The 13,535-nt window shown below is 40.4% G+C and overlaps 1 protein-coding gene across 6 annotated transcripts in view; it reads right to left on the bottom strand.

Moving 5' to 3' along the window:
- The window catches only part of Enox1 (ecto-NOX disulfide-thiol exchanger 1), a 562,201-nt gene that overhangs the window by 21,793 nt on the left and 526,873 nt on the right, over positions 1 to 13,535 (bottom strand). The window lies entirely within an intron of this gene.

A 13,535-nucleotide genomic window follows, 5' to 3' on the forward strand; every position in this document is an offset into this window, starting at 1 on the left:
GACCTGACAGACATTGCTGATATCACCATAGCCAAACAAATCACACACAGGTGACTCTTTGGAGCACACCCATAACAAAGTCAAGACCTACCCAACTGGCACCACACATTCAATGTAAACAAAACAAAATACTTTTCCATACAAACTATTTTATGAAATTAGAAGCTCTTTCACCAGCTGCACAGGCATCAGTATATGGATATAAGAAACAAAGAAGCATGACCCCTCCCTCCAGAAATAATCCCAATTTGAAGGAAATCCACGAAAAGAATGCCAAGTAATTATGCTAAGGGACTTTCACAAGGTGAAATGAAGACAGGTGACATGAAGAAGTGAGAAAGTAGAAATTCCAGAAGGAAAGGGGCACTAGAAATCTACTTCATGAAGCAACAGCAAAAATATGCCTGAATTTCAAAGTGGTACAGACATTCAGCTACAAGAAACTCGATGGACCCAAGTAGATGTAACACAAACACAAACAACAAACAAACAATCGCTTCACCAAAACAGCCCTAGACAGGATGGGAAAAGTACAGAATAAATAAAGATACAAAAAACAGCTAGTAAAAAGCTTCCTGTCACATGTAAGGGAATTCCCGTTAGATTTACAACAGGTTTCTTAGACAAAACCTTACAGGCTAGAAAAGGATGGATGACATAACAAAACTCCTGAAAGAAAATACACAATAGACCCCCCTCCCCCAAAAAAAACCCTGCCAGCCAAGCACCCAGTAATGAATTCTGTTAGGGAAAAATCACAGAATTCATCACTATGAGACCAGCCTAACAAGATATGCTCAAAGGAATACTAGAAACAAAAGAATGGTAGCCACCTTCATGAAAACACACAGATACATAGACTCACCAGAAGAACACTTACATAAAAGAGAAATGGAACTAAACATCAGCATCTCAGAAAGCTACCAATCACCAGGGTAGGTAACAAGAAGGAAACCCAAACAAAGGATACACATGACAAGCAGGAAGCAATTAACAAAACGAGAGGGAGAGTTCACGATCATCACCAATGCTGAGGGTAGAGGGATGAACATCCTCAATTGGAAGACACAGACTGGTCAAACAGATCAAACAACAATAACAAAATAAAACCAAAAATCAAGATCTGCTATATGCTGTCCAAAACATCCAAAAAAATTCTCATGCCACTGGTTATAGATTCAATATGAAAGGTTGGAAAAAATACATGGCACACAAATGGAAACCAAAACCAAAGTGGGACTATAATACACCAGATAAAGAAAAATCTAAATAAAAAGCGCAGACAGACAAAAATGTCACCATACATTAATAAAACAACTCAGCAGAGGACATAACAATTATAAATATATATGTGCCCACCACAGGACCACCTGAAGGGATAAATAACAGCCTACAATACAATAATAGGTTGGGTAGGTTGGGGTCTTCAATACCAAATTTTCTCAATCATCCAGACAGGAAACAAAGAAATACTTGAGTTGAGCCATACTACAGAGTGAATGCACCTAAAAGACATGTGAGAACATTCTATGCAACAAGAGCAAACTATGCATTTTTCTTATTACCATGCTGAAAATTCCCTAAGATTATGTGTTAGGGCCACAAACCAAGTCTTCTTAAGTTACAAACAAACAAAAAACAAAATCATGTTGCTGTGTAGACACATGAGAAAATAAATTAACAGTAGGAAAGATGTATTTTGGCCCATGGTGGTGGTGTTTCAGCCAATGGTCTCTTGACTTTGTTGCTTTGGCCTGTGGTGAGGCAGCAGATAACAGCAGGGAGTGTGTGATGGGGTGGAGCTGTTCACCCAATGGGAGGAGAAGGGGCTCTAGAGAGGGGCACAGCAGGACACAAGCATTATGAAGTGGGAAACAGGAAAAAGCAAAGGATTGAACTGGGAAGCGGGAGGAAGGGTGACATGGTGGGAGTACATAACATAGAGGATGTTTGTTTGGAAAGCCATAGGAAGATACTTTATGTTTACTTAAAAAATACATGTATAATATATACAGGTGTATATATATTACACATATTGAATACGGGTGATAATGCTCCCTTTAAGAGCAACAGATTATCTAACACCCCCTCCCCTTTGATTTGTTGTTCAGGAGTCAAAGAGACTTCTACAATGATATAGACTATTGCCTTTGCCCTTGGTTCTCTCAGAGCTTGAAGATAAGACCGTATTTCTGAAGACACCACATGCTTTGGACACAGGACTTAGAGGAATTGAGAGAGAACTAACTTAGAAGCTTTCTTCCTTAAGACTAGCTTTTATAATATCTGACAGTGCTATGCAAGCTGCCAAGGAAGAAAAATGATCATTAGTTTTACCCAGCTGTACAGCCTAGGAGCCACAATAATGACCAGCATAGCGAGGTATTCCAATAGGTGCAACAGTGGCACTTATATCTTGGGAGTAACCAACAGGAGTCTAATTGAACTTAAGGCCTGCTCAATAGGAGGGAATTCATGCCAGGTACTGTAAACTCACCTAACAACCCTTAGCTGATAAAGCCATAGATCTTAGAGGAAAGCCTATTACTGCCATTATCCTAAACCAGTTAATTCCCAACTACAGTCTAGACGTTATCCTTATATTTATAGATGAGTGTACTTCTCATCCCTCATCAAACCAGCTTCTTCTTGTAGCAGGATGGAGATGATTATGAAACTGACACCTGGTCAAAATGTAGAGAGCAAGTGATTGTGGGGCACCCAGCCTGAATCAATACATCTCCAACACAACTTTCTACCTAAGGCTCAGGGAACATCATGGAGGAGGGAGCAGAGGGATTATAGGAGTCAGAGGATCAGAGATCTGCACTGAGATAGTTCTCTATTTGGCATGGAAGTTACACGTATAAAATCACAACAATATGGCGGCCTAAATAAGACCTGCACAATGACCATACCAGTTCACATGCCAACGTGAAGGAGGGAAGTCTCACAAAGCCCTACTCCTAGATCAAGAGCTACAGGTAAGTAAGAGCTGCTCAGAGAGGGAGAATCAGCCTCCTTTAGGGTAAGCTGTCTGATAGGTTATCCATTCCCAAGCAGTAAGCTCCAAACACATACACCTATGGTACTACTACAGGGACTCCAGACTGTATTAATTATATGTACATCTATATGTACTTAGTATAATCAAAGACGATGAGGTCATGAATTTGAGAGGGGTTAGGGATATGACAGAAGTTGGAGGGAGGAAACGGAGAAGTGGAAATGATATAAAATACAGTAGCCATGTGTGAAATTCTCAAAAAAAAATTAACAAAGGATACAAAATGTATAACACTTAAAGATAATTAACAAGTGAAGAGATGGAGGAGCTTATTACTCTGATCTGGTTATTATACATTGTATTCTTTTACCAAATCATCATATTATATCCCATAAAGATGTACAAATATTATTAATCAATAAGAAAAAGATGGATCTTAAAGAAAGGCCGCATATTGAACAAGAGTGAAGGACACTCTTCCTATTAGATGGTAAGAAATTAGAAATTGTTGAGGGCATGCTGAGAATTCAAAGAACATGAACCTCATCGGATGGCATTCACATATGACCTCAGCATGTGCCAATAAAAATAGGGCTCAGTTTAACACACGACTACTTTGTAAATCATGAGTAATGAGAAATTGCCAGGAATGAAGGTTCTCCTGCAGAACTGTGGGTGGTGATATTTGGTGAAGGTTTTGGAAACTCGGTTGAAGATTAAACTCACCTGATAAAGACAGAGTGGTCAAGGCTGAGTAAGGTGATAGTGGGTACAGTGGGTATTAAAGGAATCACAGTGATACGATGACTGGGAAGATATTGGTTAACTAGAAGGTACCAAATGAGGTCTAAGACAGCAGAAATGTGCCCGGGAGCACTAGGTATGCAGATCAAAACAGGAGTACTTCTGTAGCATGTGAGGCTGTAAGTTCAACCACAGTGTATGCTTGAGAGTGCGTACACACATTCCCCAGAGACAGAGAGAGAGAGAGAGAGAGAGAGGGAGAGAGAGAGAGAGAGAGAGAGAACATCCCTTGTGAACAGGATTCAGGATGGTCTGAGGTCATGTCTGGGTCAGTTGTCCATAAAATGTTATTACTGATGAAAGATACTACCTTTCTTCTTCTTCTTCTTCTTTTTTTTTTTTTTTTTTTTTTTTTTTTTTGGTTTTTTGAGACAGGGTTTCTCTGTGTAGCTTTGCGCCTTTCCTGGATCTCGCTCTGCAGACCAGGCTGGCCTCGAACTCACAAAGATCCACCTGCCTCTGCCTCCTGAGTGCTGGGATTAAAGGCGTGCGCCACCACTGCCTGGCCTACCTTTCTTCTTTAAAAAAGGATTTTATATATAAATATATATGAAAGACGCTACCTTTCTTTTTTAAAAAAGAAGTGTGTGTGTGTGTGTGTGTGTGTGTGTGTGTGTGTGTGTGTGTGTGTGTGTATGTGTGTGTGTACACTTGTGTGCGGGTGCTCACAAAGGCCAGAAGAGACTGTCAGGTCCTCTGGAGCTGGAGTTATAAGCAGTTGAAAGCTCAGACCCTCTGAAAGAGCAGCAGGTGCTCTGAACCACTGAGTCATTTCACAAGTCCAGAAACATTTTAAACAGTGAACTTTAAAACAGAGCAAACCTTAAAGTTTATGTAGGAATGGAACATTTTACAGAGTAATGAGGATACCAACAGGAATTCCTTATGAAATAGCACACAGCGTTTTCAGATCAGGCTTTCTCAATAGGAGCAGAGAAGGACTATGTACATTTCATCTTTCAAGGAGTCTGCTGAGTTCTGTGCATGGCCTACACTAAGGACAAACAGGGACATGCACCAGGCTTGCAGGCCTGGGAAGGTAAGATTGCTAAGCAGAATGCAGGCTAAGTCTCTATGAAAGTCTCCCAAGAGAGGATTAGGGCGCAAAAAGGTAGAAGAACATTAACCAGGATGATGATTGCATCATCAAAAAATAGTAGTGATGAACCTCAGAACTAAGAGGAAAGAATATCTTTGAGAGAGGGTGATATGCTCACAGTCTGGATAATAACTGAGGACAAATGAAATTATACACAAGAGTTTAGCAGCCAACAGGCCCACATTAATTGCTAAGACTGAGTGGTATCCTGGGGCCAGCACACAGTTGAGGATCCAGTTTGAATAAGGGAAGTAGATGAGGGAGGACAGCCAGCATGTTCAATTCTTTGCTTTTTCCTGTTTCCCACTTCATAATGCTTGTGTCCTACTGTGCCCCTCTCCAGAGCCCCTTCTCCTCCCATTGCTACAAAAGGTCTACGAAATAGACATGTTGGTAGATGAAACTGGAGAAGCGGGTAGACCTGGAAGAGTTCAAATTTTATCTGGGAACCTTAAGCGGTGCAGGGTTTTACACGCATAACCCTGTACTGTAGGACACTGGGTTGGAGGCAAATGAAAGGGAACACAGGGACACAAAGTGGGAACCCGTAATAACAGTCATTTTTACCTCTTAGTAATGGAGGTCAAATCTAAGTTAACATGTGCAGCGTACAACAGAAGGAATATTTATGAGGTGGAATTAAAGAGATAAATGTTGGAAATGAGTTAGGTGCCTGCCTGGGGAACAGGAAAATAGAGAAGTGTGTAACTCCCAGAGATGATGTGTTCAGTTTCAGAAATTGTCACCTCAAGGTTTCTATGGCATCTTGTCAAAATCACTGAAAGAAAATGGGATGTTCAAGCTTTTTATCTAAGAAGCAGAGCCCTCACACTTCTTTCCATGGGGCATTTCTCAGGTGTGTTTGCAGTAAGACCCTTGACTCTCTGAGACAGAGAGCTGCCCTGTTCATACTTGTTCATAGGCTGTTTCCCTCAGCTCTGTGTTGTTTTCCTATAGCACAACTCAACATATGGAGAGAATCCCTTCAGCCTCACTGTGTGAAGTGTGAGCATCTTTGTGAAGTCAACAGTCTGGTGAAGCCAGGATGACAGACATCATGTGGTAAGTCTCAAGTAGACTCTATAGGTACAATTCTTCATGGAGACAAACCATGATGTTTAATATTAAAGGTGACCATTCTCAAGGGTATCAGATGATACCAAATTTAAATCTTGAACTCTGAAAATCCTCTTAAGGTGGGACATATCCTTGAATTGTGCTACAAAGATCTCTTTATTTTTTGGATGAATTAAAGAATTTCTACCAAAAGCTCTAACAGAGATGTTAGAAAACAATAAGTCCTATACTGTGTACTTAGGGTATTCCCATTTATCTAATTTGAGGAACATTGAATCACAAATTATACCTGGCTACCTTTTCTCTAAAACTTCACTGTCTTTATTACTAGTATAACTTTCTAGTCAATGGAAAAGGTCTTATCAAATGAGAGAGATTAATATTAGTAGCATAAATAATGAAGGTCTCTTATCTGTTTACCCCACTATATAGATATCCTTTACTCAATAGAAGTGGTATGAATGATGTTCCTAAGCATTCTGGAAATGACATCCCAGGTCCTGAACATTTCAGAGTGGAGGTGGAAGTAGATAAGCATGGATAGTGGCAGGAGAGTGCAGAGGATTAATGGGGGAAATTGTTAATGGACAAAGTGTCAAAAGCCCCAAAGATTGAAAGAGACAAAAGGCTGTATACAACTCAACTACATCTCATGTTATATTAAAGGAGAAATAGAGAGTATGTTCTCTGGAGTAAGACAAGGGTGTTTTCTCTCTACTCTTACTCAATTGAAATTAGTTTTTCCACTTTCAGCCACTTCAAAAATACTATCTATGCCACATACATACATACATATACATATACATATATGCCAGGGAATTCTAAGCTTTTAGGGACACTAAGTACAAGGTGACACTAAACAAAAGGTCTATGAGACAGTCATGTTGGCAGATAACACTGGAGAAGTAGGTAGATCTTAGTACTGAAGCCTTAGCCAGAGTAAGAGAAACAAATAAAAAGGAAACAAATAGGAAAGGAAGCATCAAAGTAGCCCTATATGTGGATGATATACTCTTACACTTAAAAGACCCATGAAAATCCACTGGAAAACTCTTAGGTCTGGAAAATACATGGGACAAAGCTGCAGGGCATAAATCAAGATGCAAAAATGAGTAGCTTTTCTATATACTCATGACAAACATGCCAGGGGCGGGGGAAACAGGAAAACAATCCCATCCATAATTGTTTCAAAAATCACATAGGAATAAACCTAAGGAGGCTTATTCAATGAAAAATTTAAAGCACTGAAGAAAAGACATTGTAGATGACACTAGAAGGTATGAGACCTCCCATGTTCACACTGTAAAAGGGAGTGTTCTGCTGAAGGTGACTGACAGATTCAACCCATTCACCACTAAAATTCCAAGAACACCGTTCACAGAAATAGAAAGCAATCCTAAACTTCATATGAAAGTACAATGAATCCCAAGCACTTGCTTTCAAATTCTACTGCAGAACCACAGTGTGGTACTGGCACTAAAACAGACAGAAAGATCAATAGAATTGATGGCCCAGAACTAAACTCACATAGATATTTCCAGCTAATTCTTGACAAAAGTGTCAAAAACATACATTGGAGAAAAGGCAGCCCCTTCTCCAGATAGTGCTGTGAAAATTTGATATTTACACAATAAGAAGGAACCTAGATCCACATCTCTCACTTTATACAAAAATCAACTTGGAATGGATTAAAGACCTTAATATGAGCCCTGAAAATCTGAAACCGCTAGATGGGAACACAGACCAAACACCTCAAACATAGGAACAACCAAGGACTTTCTGAAGAGGATTCTAACAACTAAGGATAAAATTACAGGAATTAACAGCCAAGAATGCATAATATTGGAAAGTGTTTGGATAGCAAAGGGAAAATTAACAGTGAAGAAACAGATTACAGAATGGGATTTGCTGAATAGCATCAAGAATACATAAAAAAAATCAAAAAATAAAGCCCAAACGGGGTGGGGGGGACACAAATAATACAATCAAGAAATGGGAAAATGAAAAGACACTCGAAATAAGACACATTAAAAATGCTCAATATCCTTAGTCATCAAGGAACTGCAAATCAAAGTTACACAAGAGATTTCATTTCACCACAGTTATAATGGCTAATACTGAAAAACAAATAAGCAAAAACCCACCAACTAGGTAAGAAAAACCTCTTACACTGCTGGTGGGAATATAAACTAATCTAGAAACCATAAAAGTCAGTATGGGGGTTCCTCAAAACAAAACAATTAAAAATAGAACAGCCATATGATCTAGCTGTACCGTCACTCCTGGAAATCTACCCAGAGGAATCTAAGCCACCACACTGCAGAGACCTGCTCATTTATGTTTATGGAGACACTGCACAGTAGTAAGGTATGGAAGCAGTCTAGGTGTCTGTCAACAGAAGAATGGATAAAATAGCTTGCAGAGCTAGAAATGTGCCTTTCCCCTCTTCCCTCCCATGTATACTAGTCCCCCAGACAAAGAATACATACTCTCCAGAATATAAACTCTTTCCCATGGGTCTTTCATTTAATTAGTCCAGTGGCCTCTGTGCCTTTCTACTTTCTTTCTCCAGCACAACTTCCTGTGTATGTGGTGTCCACCAGCTGCATAGATCACTGCTGTGGGATAATCCTTCTGTATGCTGTGAATATGTATTACTCTCATTGGTTAATAATAAAGCTGACTGGCCTATAGCAAGGCAGGATAAAGTTGGGTGGGACAATCAAACTGAGGACATAGATGAGAAAGGGCAGAGTTGGGGAAGATGTGAGCCAGTCATCCAAGAAGCAAGATGTTAGAGGACAGGTAAAGCCAAGGGCCACGTGGCAATACATAGATTAATAGAAATGGGTTGGTTTAAATGTAAGAGCTAGTTATTAATAAGCCTGAGCTACTGGCCAAGCATTTTGTAATTAATATATGCTTCTGTGTGTTTATTTGGGACCAGGCGGTTAGGATGGGAATACTCCATTTACAGATCACCTCGCTACCTAGCATCATAGTCATAACTTGCTCACTGATACTCACTATCTAAAGACCCTCTGAAGGATTTCCAGTCACCTTCCTGACAGTTACTGTCTCATTCTTCTCATTTTGTATATTAGACATTAGCGACGGTAAGCCACTTGCTTCACTTCTGTTACAGATGAGGTCCCAGCCTTTGTCCCGATTTTTTACTTCATCTTCACTGGCTTTTGTCTTTTTCTCTGCTGGTCCATCACCCCTATTTTCCTTCTTTGATATCCTAATAATGGTCTTTGCTAAAGTGCAGTCTTCACTTTTTTCTCTGTTCCCTTTCATCAAAGTTCTTCCATTTCATCCTCATGGGTTCAGTTATGAATAAACCTTTGTCCCTCATTACCAGCTGAGTAGTGGCCTTTGTTCACTTGAACTGATCATTGCATGGTTCAAATTTAAAATGAGAGGTGGCCACAAGGAGGTGGAAGAGATTCTATATACTCAGACTTACACTTTGGCTCTTTTACTAATAACTTATTGGCATTTACAGGAATCTACTTGTCTAAAATGTGGGGGCTGGGTACAGCTCATATCTTTATGCTTCATGAAATCTCATCATGTACTTAATTTAAAAAAAAACTGAACTCAAGTCCTTCTCAATGTTCTTCTAAAAATTTTATAATTCCTGAAGGAAACTGAGTCTCCCTTCCCACAGCAGCTACCAGTTGCTGGTAGTTTCTCAGATAGGGGTAGGACTTCCTGAGTCCTTCCCTCATCCATGCTGTGACTTTGGCTGCTTGACCTTGTGCAAGTCTTGTACATGTGGTCCCAGCCCCAGAACCAGAGTTCATGCTGCCACATCTGGTACTACTGTATTGATACAGACATCTACTTTCTCTGGCTCTTATAATCTTTCCATCACCTCTCCTGTGATGATCCCTGAGCCTTGGAATGAGGGAGTGTGATATAAGGTCCCACTTAGAACTGCACACTCAAGTCTTTTATTATTTACATGTTGACCAGAATTGGGTTTCTGAATTAATCACATCTACTTTACAAAGAAACTTCTCTGATGAAGGTTGAGAGATGAACTACTCCGTAAGTATACAGATAAGAACTTAGGAAGATGTTTATTATTATGTTCATTTAGGAGAACAGTAGTACTAGTCTCTCCTCTAGGGTCTACAACCTAGGGGACCATGGGTTCCTGGCCCAGTTAGTGGTACCAGGCATGGGTTTCATCTTGTAGAGCCAATCAGAAAGTGGTTGGTTAATCTCATAACATTTGTGCTACTATTACACCAGTGGGACATATCTTGTCAGGCTGGCATTATTGTAGTTCCCAGTTGGGTAAAACTGTGATCACCCAGTAGCATTGAGAGAACATTCCAGCATTATGAAAGCTAGCTAGTAGAAATGAAGTTGGTAACAGCTTGGTGGTTTTCTATTTCCTCCGGTTCCTAGAATGTTCTCTTCTCCCTTTGTCTTGATACTTCTAACTTAAACACTTTTATACATAGCACAAGTCCCGTATGTCCCAAAGGAACTTGTTTCTTGCAAACTTTCATTATCTGGCAGCCACTTCCATGCCACTGATGCAGCAACTGACCACTTAAACACTTGAGGAGAATTGGCTTCCATCTCTATTCGTTTCTCCAACAAAACTTTTAGTGCAGTTGCTACATCTAAGCAAGTGAGCCCACTTGGATGAGTGGAAGCTGTGCTCTGATTCTGTCGCCATGATCTATCTACACACTGGATAGCTTCAGGTAGAGCGCTGCTTTAAACCTTAGCTTTCTCTTATGCAAAACAGGACAACACTCTATGCCTATTCCCCAGGGTGGCTGTGAGAACCAAATTTGAAAACTGTACGTCTCCAAGGGCACTGTAATACATCATTATTCACTTTTATTATTTATGGAACTGACAGAATATAGAATGAGCATTTAATCTGAATCCATGCAAAAATACACTGTTAGATCTTTCCTGCAATCTTATAAAAATAGGTATACAAAAAGGTTAACTGTGTTGTGTTTGAATAGTGGATATTTTTCAAAATTCCTGTGACAATTTTGTTATGTTAGCCTTATAATTGAAAAGGAAATGAAACCAATAACATGCAAATTTCATTTTGAAGATCTCTATGAAAGCATCTCTAGTAGCTAAATATTTCATTAAATAATATACTGAGTAATATTCCACGTACCCACACCTTCAAAATAGAGACCACCATCATGTGACCTCTCCTACGGCCCTCTTGATGACAGCCTCCATGGCTACTTGGAATGGGCCAATCAAAAAGATCTATATAGTAGAAATTCATGATTGCCTTTGACTCTGTCAACATAACTGCACAAGGTTCACCTTCTCTCTCGGCCTTACTTGTCCTATGGTCTTGTGTTGTTTATTCGTGTGCCCCACTCATAAACATCACATTTCATGAAATCAGAGGCCCTGTGGACAACAGTTATGATGCTATTCAGGTATTTCCTTATCTTTCAAATCTGTCAGAAGTCAGACAAACAATCTAGCAAAGGACACGCTGGTCTCCAATAACCTTTAGCCTAGTCTTCACAGGATTAGGACTGTGGTTGAGAGAGGAGGAAGAGTCGAGACACACCTCTTACATCCTCCTGGAGGACCCAGTCACTAGCTAATTGCCACTGACCAGCTGTGTACTCTCGTTTCAACTTTCTCTTTGAAGAAACGGAACTTAGACATGAAAGATCTCTATAGCCTGTTCTAAAACTTCATGAATCATGCAGCCAGCATGTTACATTTCTGATGCCAATGAGAAGGAAAGAGTAAAGAGGAGGAGGAGAAAAGCAGAATATCAGATGGGCTAGAAGAACATTGATGAGAACAAGTGGTTAAATGGGAATTTCCCAGGTTCTAGGAAAGGGAAGAATATATCCTTATCCAAGAATGAGCAGGATCATATGGAATTCTGGTGGCTTAGAAATTCTGAAGCTCAGACTGTCAAGGAAGATAGGGCAGAGAGACTTAAGAGCCAGAGGGGAGGATTAGAGTGAAGAGTGTCTTCTTAACAGGACTGGGGGGGGGGTGCTCTTATGAACTTACAGCAGCTGGTGTTCCCCAAGAAAGACCTGCCTGTAGAAGATCTAGCCAGCCAACATCCTAGCATGGAGGGACTCATGGTTTTCCAGTCCTAGCTGAGGAGCTTAGTGACAGTTGATGGCTTCTGGAAGGAGACTCAGTATTCTTTGAGGCTATGTCCCCTGGTAGGTCAACCATGCTGCAGTGGCTGGCCCCATACTCATGAATATATGGGTAGCACACGTTGGACTCAGTAGGTTATTAAAACAAACAAAAGTGAGGGGTGGGAGGGAGTAAGGAGTTGGGGTAGATCTGGGAGGAAACAGAGGGAAGAGTAAGGGGTGAATATGGTCAAAACACATTGTATGAAATTCTCAGAGAATAAAAATATTATATTAAAAACCCTGATACTTCCTCTCCCAGAAGTCAACCTGTAGCTCTTTATTGGTTTTCTCTAGGGAAGAGCCCCTTGATGAGGTATTCAGTTTTAAGTGGTCATCCCTAAACACATACAAATATGAGCAACACCAAATGAACTCAGCAGAATGTACTTATACATGTATATGTATATGTAACAATAATAATTAAAGAATAAAAGCCATGAATTTAAGAAGGAATTGGGGGCAGGGAATGTAGGAAGAGTTGAAGGGAAGAGAGAGGGAGGGGACATGATGTAAATACAGTATTCATACATGTAATTCTAAAAAAAAAATAAAATCACTTGCATAGTCATTAAAAAAAAGAAAGAAAGAAATCCTGAAGTCTCGTTGGTTTCTGGATCTTGGCATTGCCAGTCCTGAAGGTCAAGAGCTCTCTCTTACCTGCATCCTTCTCTAGCAGCCTTTGATATACTGAGTCAGCCCAGGGTAAGCCCCAGGGGCCCAGGTGTCAGTGTCTGAGAGGTCACTGGAAAGGAGACAGCTGGGCTGCCGCCCTCAGCCAAGATCCAGCAAGTCATCACAATGTGACCATATTTAAAATTCTGAGACATACCACCTCAGTGGGGTTGGCTGGATCCACAGCACAGGCATTATGTCTGTGGACAGCTCCAAGAACTATGTTCTCTAAGCTTTCCCAAGCAATGATTAAAGCAGGTGAGAAGCGGCTGTACAGCCTGAGCAGCACTCTAGAGAGATGTAGTTGAAGCTTGGGGCTAGGGGTCGGATCTACACACAGCAGTTTTCTTGATGACTTTAAGACCACCTTAATTTCTACTTACTCAACCAACACATATGTGGGGCTTATTAGAGGCAGGGAACGTAATAAGCACTTTACAAATATGAACCCATCTAATTCTCGTTGAAACCCTCTGAAAAGCTGAGGCAAGAGGACCATGAGTTCCAGTCCAGCAAGACCTTGACTCAAAACAAAACAAACCTAACATATGAGGTCAGGGTCTACATTCCCACCTCACAGATGAGCAACATCTGGCATAAAAAAAGCTATGGACATGACAAAGGTGATAAGAAGCAGACTCAGAACTTGAGCCAATACCGGCTCCTTTCAAGCTTTAACCACTGTGCCTTTTAGAAT

This window comes from Peromyscus californicus, unplaced genomic scaffold (assembly GCF_007827085.1).
Source record: "Peromyscus californicus insignis strain IS unplaced genomic scaffold, ASM782708v3 Scaffold_12__1_contigs__length_115047231, whole genome shotgun sequence".
NCBI classification, from domain to species: domain Eukaryota; kingdom Metazoa; phylum Chordata; class Mammalia; order Rodentia; family Cricetidae; genus Peromyscus; species Peromyscus californicus.